Source organism: Cryptomeria japonica, chromosome 8 (genome assembly GCF_030272615.1).
Source record: "Cryptomeria japonica chromosome 8, Sugi_1.0, whole genome shotgun sequence".
In the NCBI taxonomy this organism is placed as follows: Eukaryota; Viridiplantae; Streptophyta; class Pinopsida; order Cupressales; family Cupressaceae; genus Cryptomeria; species Cryptomeria japonica.
Window position 1 is genome coordinate 591,651,341 of NC_081412.1, and position 14,187 is coordinate 591,665,527.

Below are 14,187 nucleotides of genomic sequence, written 5' to 3' on the forward strand. Positions count from 1 at the left end.
TGCCACTTCTAGGCATGCTGAATGGAACTCTCTAACATGATCACGGGGATCTCCTTTTCCTCGGTACTTTTCAAACTTGGGTGTTTCAAACCCTCATGGAAAAGGTGGCATATAAAGATTCCTATCAAAGGGATAGGGACAAATGTCATTAAGTGAAAACTGATTTGTTTTCACACCACTATGAAATTGTTGGGCAAGATTTTCAACTTGTCATCTTAACATCTCTATTTCATTTGGAGGAGGAGGAGGTGGGTTACCTCGATGAAAGTTATGTCTGATGGGATCTCTACCTCTTCCTTCCTCATTGCGAATTTGTCATTTTGATGCTTGTCTTAGTTGTGCAAGATCAAAGTCAGAGGGGAGTTTGGCTCCTTCTTGAGAAAGTCTTAAAAAGTGAGCATCTGCATTGCTCCTGAGTATTTCATCAAAAAGTATGTTAAAGAGAGGGTTGTGTTGTGCCCTTTCTATTGTTTCCGGGGTAGGAGTACTTGGGTTTTCATAATTTGCATTTCCTCCAAGGGTTTTTGGAATTCATTGATATTTTCCTCCCCTTCTTCTTCCTCAATTTCTTGTTGTCTAGTTCGAGATCTATTTTGAGCCATTTTGTTTATAAGTTTTTGTTGAAGTTGGGTAAAAATGATGATGAGTTGTTGATGAAATGAGAGATTTATGTTTGGTGTGGTGTTTTGCATATGGATCTCTAGCACTTTAAAGGTAGATGTTACCAAAATTCTTTCTTGAATTACTTGTTGTGTTTGATAAGGTTTGATGTGATAAGGTGTAGAGAAATCTGAGATGCGTTGCAGACTTAACTACCTAGTAATGAGAGGATTCACTCATACACTAGTTTTAACCTGTGTAGATATGTCTCTTAGGATGAGCTTATCCTAGATGTAGAAACAATCTAAAAAGTGATTGGTTATGTTTATTCAAGAAATATCCAAAAGAGAACTTAGGACAAGAACCTCTTAATGTTTCAAGAGTTGAAATGAAGTGATGAAGTGAAGGTGAGAAATGGATGAAATGTTTAACTTCAATAAAAGCTTTGTGTCACAAATGGAACAAATTCTACCTCTTCCCTTTCGGGCGTTGGTGGCATTTCTCAAGCCACATTGTATGTGATACAAATGTTTGGGAAGAAGTTGGGATTGATCTTGCCTCCTTGGTTTTTGTGATAACTCAAAGCTCTATATTGCATAAAAGCTCTGCGGTTCAATGATTCTGGATCAAATTCGTTTGATTTGCCTTGAAGATAAAGTTGCATGTGATGCAAAATGCTCTATGAGAGACAAAGATTTGTCTATTTAGATAGAAGAATTTTTGCCTTTTGATCAAAGCCTTTGAGCTCAAGGGTCTTCTTTTCAAGTTGATGTGTTGATGAAGATTCTTCTTTCTCAAGATGTGAAGAATGGTCATATAATTTGATACTTGTCTCTTTGTTTTGGTTGCTTTTGAAAATGTTTGGTTGGATGAATACTTGTTCTGAAATTTGGATTTTATGATATTTCTTTGACAAGAAAACAAAGCAAACACACAAACACAAGTATGTTGCCTCAAAAGGCACAAATAAGTATGGGTCTAGATCAACCCAATCCTTGGACTTTTTATGATCCTTTCCTTTAGATGTATTTTAAGGTGTTTTTCCAAAGCCTGAAGTTGGCTCAATTTGTACTTGGTCTTGACTCAAAAATGAAAACACTTCAAACACTTTTTTATCCCTAAGGTCAAATGGCCAGTTGCGATAAATTCAGCCCACATCTTGATATTTCTTCGACTTTGGTACTACATACTTTATGAATCCCACCGTGGCAGGTAAGGATGTGATATACTAAGTCTTGCACGAGCATAACAAATAGATGATCCCTATGATGGGGGAGTCAACACTTTCATCAAGCCACAAGTGACTTTTCAAAAAGTTGTGTTTCTACTCAAGGAAACATGTATGGTGAGTATCTTGGGAGCACAACCATCTATGCTCTTGCACTGAATTGTATCACAAATGTCCTCAATCAATAGAATGGGTGGGCTACTACTTAAAGGTGTTTAGTAATGTTCGATGTCTTTGAATATAAGTTCATTTTGCAGTGACTCACTTAAGAGCCTTGTAACTTGTGGTGGGGCCCATTTGTCCTTTTGACAAGTTACACTGTAGGAACAACTATACCCAAGGCTACAACTTTTGCTCTTTCTTGATTTCTATAGCGGCTTGAAGGATTTACCGCACAAGGTCGTTCCCAAGAGTAAACGATCCCTTGGCAGGCCTCTCTTAAAAAGATAAAAATTTGAGTGTTACTAACACTTTTCTCTTGCACCTAGGACCACGAGAGCCAAGGCAGAGGATAGTGTGTGTTAGAAGTAGGACCACTCGACCAACTCTTTTGCACAAGTGTGCCAAACATGAAATTCACTTGTTTTTTTTAACTTGTCATTGCAATGATGTTCTATCTAATTGGAGATGTTGCTTCAACAATCATGGTGTTCTTTTTATCCTTCAATGGTAAAATGTGTTGTAATCTAGGAATTGGAAATCCTGGTCAACTGAATTAAGAGCACATTTTGCTTGAAGTAAATCGATTTGAGAACAACTGTGACAAATTGGGGATTCTTTTTAACTTGCACAAAATGAAGTGTTGATTGTGAATTTTAGTGTGATGCAAGAAATAAAATTTGCCTTGTTGATTTTAAGCACCAAAAGAATTTGTTCCTAACTTTGCAAAAAATAATTTTGTGTGTTTGTTTTTGTGATTCTTTTTAACTTTGAACAAGTGTGACTCTTTTTAGAGCTCTAAATGAAAGATGTGGTTCTTTTTAAAACTCCAAATGAAAGTGTAGTTGATTTTAACCCGAAAGGAAAATGAATTTATTTTATCCTAACTTGAAAGACAAAGTTAGCAATATGAACAAATTTATTTCCTAAGCTAAAATTGCTAAAACAAAATCCTATTGTAGGGGTTAGTTAAAACCTGCACAAAAGATAAGTTACAAGAAATTTTCTTACAACTCTCTGTTACAATAGCTCTACTCTGTGTGAAAATAGAAGCACTATTTAACATGAAAGAGAAACAATATAGACAATAGCGCTAAAGTATCAATTTGCGAAGGCGCTAAACTGATAACAAAAGCGCAAGAGAATGACCTGTGTATCAATTAAAACATTCAAAAGTTAGTAGTCTTCAAAATAATTGCTCTTCGATTCACTTCAGGTTCACCAAATGATGCTCTGCAAAAAGGATTAGAAAATTTGTTTGATGGCAACACACACAAGAGCACAAGAAACAAACGTTAGTGTTAGCAACAAAAGATTATCCTAAACAGGCATATCAAGAGAGATATTAAGCATGAAATAGAAAGCATATAAACATAGAATAAAATAGCTAATCAAGATGCTCATAGTTACTCCTCCCTTGTTCCTCTCCTCTCCAAGTTCCACATGAGTGTAGGTCTTAGCTTTTATCACTAGCCATGGATGCCATATGAAGATTCAAGATGGTTGAAAATGATAAATAGATGCTATGCAAGTGTAGCTAGTGATGCTATGAAAAAGCTCTATGCTAATACCAATATAACAACAATACTCTAATGCTTCCTCCTTTGCTTGAGGAGAAGGGTTCTATTTATAGAAGAAATGGGGAAATGAAGGGTTAAGATCGAGCAATCTTAACAAGGGTTAAGATTGAAAGATATTCAATCCATGTGAGACTTTCAACCCAATCCCATGTTGACAAGTGTCACCATGAAGAGGCTTGAGAGGAGAGATACGGAGCATTAAATGCTTGAGGGGACATGATGGCTACCCTAGTCAAAGAAAAAAATGCTTTGAAGAGACCCATGAGTCAAAAGGATGGTTAAGTTAGAGGAAAGTCTCTAACCAAAGGTAAAAGGTGAGTTAACCATAAATGGTTATGTAAGAGCCTTGAATGGTTTGGAAGACTTTAGAGGTTAACCATTTGAAGACTTAAAGCCTTAAATGCCTTTCAAAGACTTTGAGGGCTTTGAGAAGTGACTCCAAGTTGCTTAGGAATGTGACAATATTTAGGGGATGGATTAGGCTAATTAGGAAGGGGTTAGAAGAATCTAGAAGGGGGTTAGGATTGCAAGTGGGTTTTGTAGGAGAATGCAAGTGGGAGGAATTTTGGGATTTTCCATTAAAATAAAATCATTTATTTCAATTAAATGGTGTAATTTGCATTTGGATAGATATTTAAATAAATATTAATTTATTTAAATGTGAATGTGAATTTTGGATTTAAATAAATCTTAATTTATTTACATGAGAAAAAGGAAGATAAAGCATTTAAATGCTTGAAGACTTTGAGAGAAACCATTAAAGGCTTAAGAAGACTCTAGAAATAAGCCATTAAGTTTGAAGACTTTAAGGGAAACCATTAAAGTCTTAAGAAGACTTTAAGGGAAGCCATTAAGTTTGAAGACTTTAAGGGAAACCATTAAAGGCTTAAGAAGACTCTTAGAAGGAAGCCATTAAGTTTGAAGACTTTAAGGGAAACCATTAAAGGTTTCAAGTGGGTGAGCATAAATAGGATTTTAAATAAATAATTTATTTAAAATAGTTGTGCAAGTTGCATTTGTAGGAAAATACAAGTGGGTGGAGGATAAAGGTGATTTAAATAAATGTAAATATATTTAAATGTGAGAGGTGGGATTTTGGGGGAATTTAAATAAATAATGTGAGAGAAGATTTAATTAAATAAAAATGATTTATTTGTTTAATTAATGGTCTAAATTTGGTTAAGTGAATTAAATCAAATAAATTGAATTATTTATTTAATTAATAGGAGAAGAGGGTCAAGATGAATTAATTAAATATTAATTTAATTAATTATTGATTGATGGTTAAATAATCAAATAAATACTAAATATTCATTTAATTAAGTGGACAGATTTATGTGACTACAGTTGCAATAGTAGTTTGTAGAGGTTCTAGTTTGTTGTTGAACAAAGTTAGGTGTGTGTCTACCTTGGGTAGAGTCTCCAATTCAATCCTAATAGGCTCATGGCTTTGGGAGCTTTGTTTTTGGTCATTGGTCAACCCTGAGGGTAGTCCTAGTTGCCAAGTTTGAACTGGGTATAAGAAGGTTGTGGGAATCAAATTTAGTCAAGAGTCATTGTTGATTTGGAATTATGGTTTCTATTTGGTCCAAGGGTGTTTCAATGGAGAGTGTAAGTTATGGAGCCATTAAGTGTTTGTTGTGTCCTTGAAGCCTTGTAAGTACCTAGTAGGCTTGAGAAGACTCTTGAGAGCTTGTGAAGAATGCAAGTGATGAGTTGGTTGGGAATCAACCTTTTGATTGAATCTATGCTTTGTTAGGGTCTAAAATATCATTGAATCTATCCTTGAGTGGGAAATTTACCTAGAGAAATTTAGTAGGTGATTTGGGAGAAAGAACTCTCTTGTGAAAGTTTAACTCCAATCAAAGAGGATTGGGGAATTATTTTGAGTTTATGGTTTGGCTCTGCATCAATTGGTATTAGAGCATAGGTCTAATCTGAGAAGGTTGTGTTTGTTGTGTGGTGAGGAAGTTGAAGATACAAGATGCCTCCAAAAGGTAATGCCCTTCCTAGAGAGTTGTAGGAGTTGAAGCAGAAACAAGCGAGAGATGAAAGAGAGATGATAGAGTTGAGGGAGAGAATTGCTACTATAGAGACCAATAAGAGAAGGGGAATGGTTCAAGGAGATGAGACTAACATTGAGGAAGATAGAGAAGAGGAGAATGATGAAGAAGAATTAGATCCTGAAGACCAAAGGATGGCTATTATTAAGGGTGGTCAAGGTAGACAAACCTAAGGAAAAGATTGATAAACCTATGTATGGAGGTGACTTAAATGAGGAGAAAATTTTGGATTGGATTGCAACACTTGATAACCACTTTGAGTGTGAAGATATTTCAATGGAGAAGAGGGTAAAGATAGAATAGACAAAACTAAAGGAACATGCACTTTTATGGTGGGATTATGAGAAAACTGAGAGGAGGAAGAGATGCAAAGAAAATATTATCTCTTGGGTTAAGATGGTGGCCAAAATCAAAGGTAAGTTCTTACCATCTGATTATGTATTACAAATGTACAAGAAGTTACAAGGCTTGAAGCAGAGAGAGATGGATGTGAAGGCATACACTGATGAGTTTTACAAACTAAGTATAAGGGAAGGTCGTATGGAGGACAATGTGGAAAAATTGGCTAGGTATATTAGGAGGTTAAGGTTCAACATCCAAGATGAGTTACCTATGGCAAGCCCAAGGGTGGTTGAGGAGTGTTATCATTTAGTCATTAGAGCTGAAGAAAAGATCAAAAGAAGACAAGAGAGACAAGGAAGAGGTAGAGGTAGTACTAGTAGAGGAAGGGGTTCAAGGTAGTCTCATGAAGGCCAAGAAGAAGAAAGCAAAGGAAAACAACAAGTTGCAGATTCTAGAGGTGGTTTTAGAGGTACTAGAGGGAGATTTGGTGGAGGTAGAGGTTCAAACATATTTTCAGGAAGATGCTACAATTGCAATGAATTTGGAAATCCAAAACTCAAGTGTCCTGAGAAGCAAGACTCTACATCAAGTGGAGGTTAACAAAGAAGTGAAAAGAGAGTGAAATTGGCACAAGAGGATGAGGGTGAGAGTGTAGACTCTCCAATGCAATATGTTGATCCTGAAATGGGGGAGTCATTGATGGTTATAAGACAACTACTCAGAGCATTGAAGGAGAAGGAGACAACGAAAAGAAGGAGCCTATTCAAGACAACACCAATGTAGGAGAGTGATGAGGCAGGGGGTAAGTCCTCTAAGGTGATTATGTTTTGGTGCAGGAGCATCCTTTCAAGATCTCTCTCCTTCTTGTTTGTTGGTATTATGCTTCTTATGAAGCCATTGTACATGAATAAGAGCCATGAGCTCATGTGTGCTAGACTAGGTCCTAGTTTTAGGTACTTAGTGTTTGTTGTGATTTCTTGTGCAGGAGAGGTTCAGTATGCCTGGAATGGGTGTTAGGCCTTGTTGGCATGTTGATGTCCTTAGGATAGCCCAAAATAGGCTTAGGAGTCATGAAAAGAAACAATGGCAAAGTTGCTTAAAAGATGCAAAAGTTGCATGACAACTTTTAAAAGTTGTCAAGCAACTTTTAAAAGTTGTCAAGCAACTTTTAAAAGTTGTCAAGCAACTTTTCCACCCAAAATGGTCATAAACCCTTATTGTGCATGGAGAGCCCTAATTTTGGCACACCGACCAAGGTATGGGTAGTATAAGTGTTTGCAAACCCTAAATGCATGGGTTGGATGTCAGAGATTGTATGGCCCAAAACAGGAAAAACTTGACTGTGACTGCTTGTTGGTTACCAGTCAGATTGAATGAAGTTACCGAGCACATTAAAGGATTGATCTATGTGCAAAAATGTGTGCAATGTCTTATATGGTGTATATATCTTCATTGTGAGTGATTAGATTAGATTTTTGTTTATCGGTTGAGTGTGTTTGTAAATTGTTTATAGATTGTAGTCTCACTGTCTAGTTTTGGACTGGTTTGAGCAAATGAAGTCTTAACTCCATTTCCCATTGTGGAACCACCATGAAACCATGGGGAATGGATGTGAAGACCGTGTATTATAGTCCCAAGCAATCAGGGCCCGTGGAAATGCAAGGAGACCAAGCTAAGACCCATTCCTAGGCGAGACTGGTTAGTGCCCGGCTAGGAATGGTTGCTGGTGCAGAGGTCTTGAAGAGCAAGGTTGGTTAGTGGAGAGAGCATCCTTTGGAGGAAGTGAAGAGGAGTGTTTTGAAGCATCATTGGTGTGAAGGAGGAGCCTAGTCTCGCCTAGGAATGGTTGCTGGTGCAGAGGTCTTGCAGAGCAAGGTTGGTTAGTGGAGAGAGCATCCTTTGGAGGAAGTGCAGAGGAGTGTTTTGAAGCATCATTATTGTGAAGGAGGAGCCTCCACCAATCCAAATAAGGTGGCTAAGACTCAAAGTACCCACTGTGACCCAGGCAGATCCTAGAAACCCTCACAAAACCCTTAAAAACCCCAAAATTCACCCTAGGCACTGTACGGCCACTTGGAGGCCCAAAACCTAGAAAATCCTTTAGCCCTTGCCAATTGAATGGCAGTCCATTTTGGGAGTTTGGAAAGATTGTGCATCATTTGTGAGAGGAAGCCATAAAAGTCCAGGTAGGAGGCCTAATTGGTCCTAATCCTTGTAGCCCTATTTTGTAGGCAAAAACACAAAATAGTGAAATCGGTAAGGGGTTAAAGGCTTGAAACCTCTTGGGGGCACATGAATGGGTGGATAGACCATGAAATAGAACTGAAACAACCTTGCTAAGACCTTGGAAGGTGTGGAACAAGATTAGCCCTTATTAGCCATAGTAAGGGGTTTGAGTCTCATGAGTAGGCGAGACCTTAAGAACAGCATTGCAACTCATTGGTGGGTGGATTGGGCAAGGTCAGGGGATTCTTCAAGTAAAGGAAGTCCTAGAGACCCTAGGGTGTGAGGAGAACAGCTATGATACAAGAGAAGGATCCAAGAGCATAGACTTGGCTAGTCTATCCCTACACCATCCCGTCATGTTTGGAAAAAAGGAGTTTGTGAAGATGAATGAAGAAGAGACAAGTAACGTTGTAGTTACTCCACAAGGGCTTCACTGGATAGACAATATTATATCATGTGCATTCATATTGGGGGGGTTTAATATGTAAAAAATGAGGGTGCAATATATTGCCCATCGGTGAAAATAGGGGAGTTTTTAATTCAGGGTATGAAAAATACAATATTTGGCGAAAATAGGGGAGCTTTTAATTTGGTCTTTGTATTGGGAGGGGGTGAAAAATGGAGTTTAGGGAAATATTTTTTGAAAATAGGGGGATTCTTTATTATTCCATGAACACGTGCTATAACCCAGGCTCACTAAGTGAATCCCCTATGAGTTACTCCCATGTTTGGAGATGTCAAATCAGAAAGTTGGAAGGTTGGTACAATCCTAAATGAAAGAGATTAGAGGTTAATGTATAAAACAGGCCACCAACAAAGGCCAAAGATCATATGTACATATAGCCACAAGGTGGTTGGAAGAAGGAAGAAGCATTCCTAGTGGGGACTATCCTTTGTCCTATAGTGACAATTCCACCATACAAGCAGTCCAAGGGACATCAACTAAGTTTTTGTATGCAGGTGTTCACGCAAAGAAGCTAGGAAAGAAGGCTAAGGAACATGGTGCAAGTCTGATTACACGAAATCAATCATGGCATGGTGTTCCCAAGCCCTACAATGCTAGGCTTGAACCAATAAAAGAGTGTATGTTTCCATGGAAGAATATTCCAGTGTAGAGAACAGATTGAAGACATGGTGAAGCTAAGGAGAAGTGTGAAGCAAGGCATGGCAATGACTCATGGGGCATTAGTTCTTTTCTAGGTCGGGTGTATGGTACAATAGCACCTAGCACAAGAAGACCATTTTGAGTCTAATATGGTATAAGCATAGGATATTTAGTATGTTTATATTTTTGTCACAAATAAGGCCATATAAAACCATTCTTGATGTAATCAGGGTCCTTGAGACCATTATGGGGTTTTTTGAGTTCTATAGGAGTAATGTTGACAAAAACTTGTCAACATTGTCAATATAATACAAATGTGTACGAAGATGATAAATGAAATGTTTAATCATGTTTGAAGGTATTTTGGGCCTCCTTGGATCTATTTGTAATTGTGTGAATTCATTAGGGTCTTATTTTAGGTCCTTGATCAATTATGGTTAAAATTGTCATTATTGACAAAAATTGTCAATGCAACATTAATTATTTGATACATTTTTATTAGGTGAGGTTTAAAATATAGTTATAACCATTTTTGGGGCTTTTAATTCATTAAAATAGCCATAACCTTGACCAAGATGGGTGTTGGACAGTGTATGAGACATTGAACGAGAAAAACCAATAAAATCTCAGAGTTCCCTGCATTTTCTCAATTTTATCAGACATGATAGTCTGTTCCTTGGCATTTTCATTGTGAAATCTCATTAATTTTATTTGGAAACATATTTAAAATGTTAGGGGGATGATTTTTCTACATTTTAGTCATGGTTCCATTTAATTTCATTGTGTTTTGGCAAAGTTATATTAATTCTTGTGAAAATTGTCAAAACCCTGATTAGGGTTCCCTGTGAGGGAAGAAAAATGTATTTTGGGCCTTTTCAACATTAAAAATTCCACACCAATGGTTGGAGAAGATATTGTAATCATGTATTTATATTCTCCATTCTTGCAGGGTTCCATGATGAAGTTCACATGTGCAAAAAATGTGTTGAAGAGATTGATTTTTGGTGTCTCAGTCTATTAAGACAGTGAATTGATGGTATGTTGGAGGTGTGAATGTAAAAATAGACCTTGAAGGGGTTAGGAGAAGGTAGAGAGAGGTGTGTGGGGTTACCACAAACATTTTCCAAAGGTTAGTGACCATTGCACAAACCAAAATAACAAGATTTCATCATTGTCCTTCACAGTGATTGTGACTGTTACAATATAATTAGTGAGACAAGATTATCTATTTTGCAAAGTTAAGTAATGGATTGTTTAGTAATTGGTGTTTGGGAAAGAAGAAGGAAAACCCTAAAAACCTCTCAAATCATTTGAAAGCATTAAGAAGAGGGGGGGGCAATCCCTCTGCATATGGCTATCCTCACTGTCTTCATGATCACAGTCCAAAACTCAGTCTACTATTGTTGCAACAGTGGTTTGTAGAGGTTCTTGTTCGTTGCTGAACAAAGTTAGGTGTGTGTCTACCTTGGGTAGAGTCTCCAAATCAATCCTAACAGGCTCATGGCTTTGGGAGCTTTGGTTTTGGTCATTGGTCAACCTTGAGGGTAGTCTTAGTAGTCAAGTTTGAACTGGATATAAGAAGGTTGTGGGAATCAAAGTCAGTCAGGAGTCATTGTTGATTTGGCATTATGGTTTCTATTTGGTCCAAGGGTGTTTCAATGGAGAGTTGAAGTTATGGAGCCATGAAGTTTTTCTTGTGTCCTTGAAGCCTTGTGAGTATCTAGTAGGCTCGAGAAATCTCTTGAGAGCTTGTGAAGAATGTAGATGGTTAGTTGGTTGGGAATCAACCTTTTGATTGAATCTATGCTTTTTTAGGGTCTCAAATGTTAGTGAATCTATCCTTGAGTGGGAAATTCCCCTAGAGCAATTGAGTAGATGAGTTGGGAGAAAGAACGCCTTTGTGAAAGTTTACCTCCAATCAGAAAGGATTGGGGAAGTGTTTTGAGTTTGTGGTTTGGCTCTGCATCAGACTAAATCAAAGCAAATATTATATCCTCAAATCTCAAATATTATTTTGGCTTAGGTATTCTAGATAGGTGCACAGGGTCAAATAATATCTGCATTAATTTTGTGGTTTGAGTTTGTGGTTTGAGGAGGAAGAGAGGCAAAGCAAATATTATCTCTTGGGATAAGATGGTGGCCAAAATCAAAGGTAATTTCTTACCATCTGATTATGTATTACAATTATACAAGAAGTTACAAGGCTTGAAGCAGGGAGAGATGGATGTGAAGGCATACACTGATGAGTTTTACAAACTAAGTATAAGGGATAGTCATATGGAGGACAATGTGGAAAAGGTGGCTAGGTATATTGGGGGGTTAAGGTTCAACATCCAAGATGAGTTACCTGTGGCAAGCCCAAGGATGTTTGAGGAGTCTTATCAATTAGTCTTTAGAGCTGAAGAAAAGATCCAAAGAAGACAAGAGAGAAAAGGAAGAGGTAGAGGTAGTACTAGTAGAGGAAGGGGTTCAAGGTAGTCTCATGAAGGCCAAGAAGAAGCAAGAAAAGGAAAAGAACAAGTTGCAGATTCTAGAGGTAGTTTTAGACATACTAGAGGCAGATTTGGTGGAGGTAGAGGCTCAAACACATTTTCAGGAAGATGCTACGATTGCAATGAATTTGGACATCCAACACTCAAGTGTCCTGAGAAGCAAGACTCTACATCAAGTGGAGGTGACCAAAGAAGTGAAAAGAGAGTGCAATTGGTACAAGAGGATGAGGGTGAGAGTGTAAACTCTCCAATGCAATATGTTGATCCTGAAATGGGGGAGTCATTGATGGTTATAAGACAACTACTCAAAGCATCGAAGGAGAAGGAGACAAAACAAAGAAGGAGCCTATTCAAGACCACTTGTAAATGAAAAGGTAAGGTATGCAATGCTGTCATAGAATCAAGAAGTACCGATAACATAATGTCTCAAGAAACAGTAGACAAATTAAAATCTGGAAATAATCCCTCATGGAACACCTTATAGGGTATCTTGGTTAAATGATAATCAGTCAATCATGGTAAGTGAACAAGCATTTGTTGAGTTTCAGATTGGTTTGTATAAGGATAGGGTACTTTGTGACATTCCACCTATGGATTGTTGCCATCTCCTTCTTGGAAGACCATGGAAGTTTGACAGGAATGCATTGTATGATGGATGGGCTAATACTTATACCATTTGTAAGGATGGATATTATTTTGTACTAATACCATTGTAGGAGAGTGATGAGGCAAGGGGTAAGTCCTCTAAGGTGATTATGTTTGGAAAAAAGGAGTTTGTGAAAATGAATGAAGAAGAGACAAGTAACATTGTAGTTACTCCACAAGGCCTTCACTAGATAGACAATATTATATCATGTGCATTCATATTGGGGGGGTTTAATATGCAAAAAATGAGGGTGCAATATATTGCCCATCGATGAAAATAGGGGAGTTTTTAATTTAGGCTATGAAAAATACAATATTTGGTGAAAATAGGGGAGATTTTAATTCGGTCTATGTATTGGGAGCAGGTGAAAAAAAAGAAGTTTAGGACAATATTTTTTGAAAACAGGGGGATTCTTTAGTATTCCATGAACGCATGTGCTATAACCGAGGTTCACTAAGTGAATCCCTCATGAGTTACTCCCATGTTTGGAGATGTCAAATCAGAAAGTTGGAAGGTTGATAAAATCCTAAATGACACAGATCAAAGGTTGATGTATAAAACAAACCACTAACAAAGGCCAGAGATCATATGTACATATAGCCACAAGGTGGTTGGAAGAAGTATTCCTAGTGGGGACTATACTTTGTCATATAGTGACAATTCCACCATAGAATCAGTCCAAGGGACATCAACTAAGTTTTTGTATGTAGGTGTTCACGCAAAGAAGCCAGGAAGGAAGGCTAAGGAACATGGTGCAAGTTTGATTACACGAAATCAATCATGGTATGGTGTTCCCAAGCCCTACAATGCTAGGCTTGAACCAATAAAAGAGTGTGTTTCCATGGAAGAAGATTCCAGTGTAGAGAATAGGTCAAAGACATGGTGAAGCTGAGGAGAAGTGTTAAGCAAGGCATGACAATGACTCATGGGGCATGAGTTCTTTTCTAGGTCGGGTGTATAGTGCAAGAGCACCTAGCACAAGAAGACCATTTTGAGTCCAATATGGTATAAGCATAGGATATTTAGTATGTTTATATTTTTTTCACAAATAAGGTCATAGAAAACCATTCTTTATGTAATAAGGGTCCTTGAGACCATTATGTGGTTTTTTGAGTTCTATAGGAGTAATGTTGACAAAAAATTGTCAACATTGTCAATATAATACAAATGTGTACCAAGATGATAAACGAAATGTTTAATCATGTTTGAAGGTATTTTGGGCCTCCTTGGATCTATTTGTAATGGTGTGAAGTAATTAGGGTCTTATTTTAGGTCCTTGATCAATTTTGGTTAAAATTGTCATTATTGACAAAAATTGTCAATGCAACATTAATTATTTGATATATTTTGATTAGGTGAGCTTTAAAATATAGTTATAACCATTTTAAGGGGATTTTAATTCATTCAAATAGACCTAACCTCAACCAAGATGGGCATTGGACAGTGTATGAGACATTGAACAAGAAATACCAATAAAATCTCAGAGTTCCCTGCATTTTCTCATTTTTATCAGACATGATAGTCTGTTCCTTGGCATTTTCATTGTGAAATCTCATTCATTTGCTTTGGAAACTTGTTGAACATGTTAGGGGGATGAATTTTCTACATTTTGGTCTTGGTTCCATTTAATTTCATTGTGTTTTGGCAAAGTTATATTAATTCTTGTGAAAACTGTCAAAACCCTCATTAGGGTTCCCTATGAGGGAAGAAAAATGTATTTTGGGCCTTTTCAACATTAAAAATTCC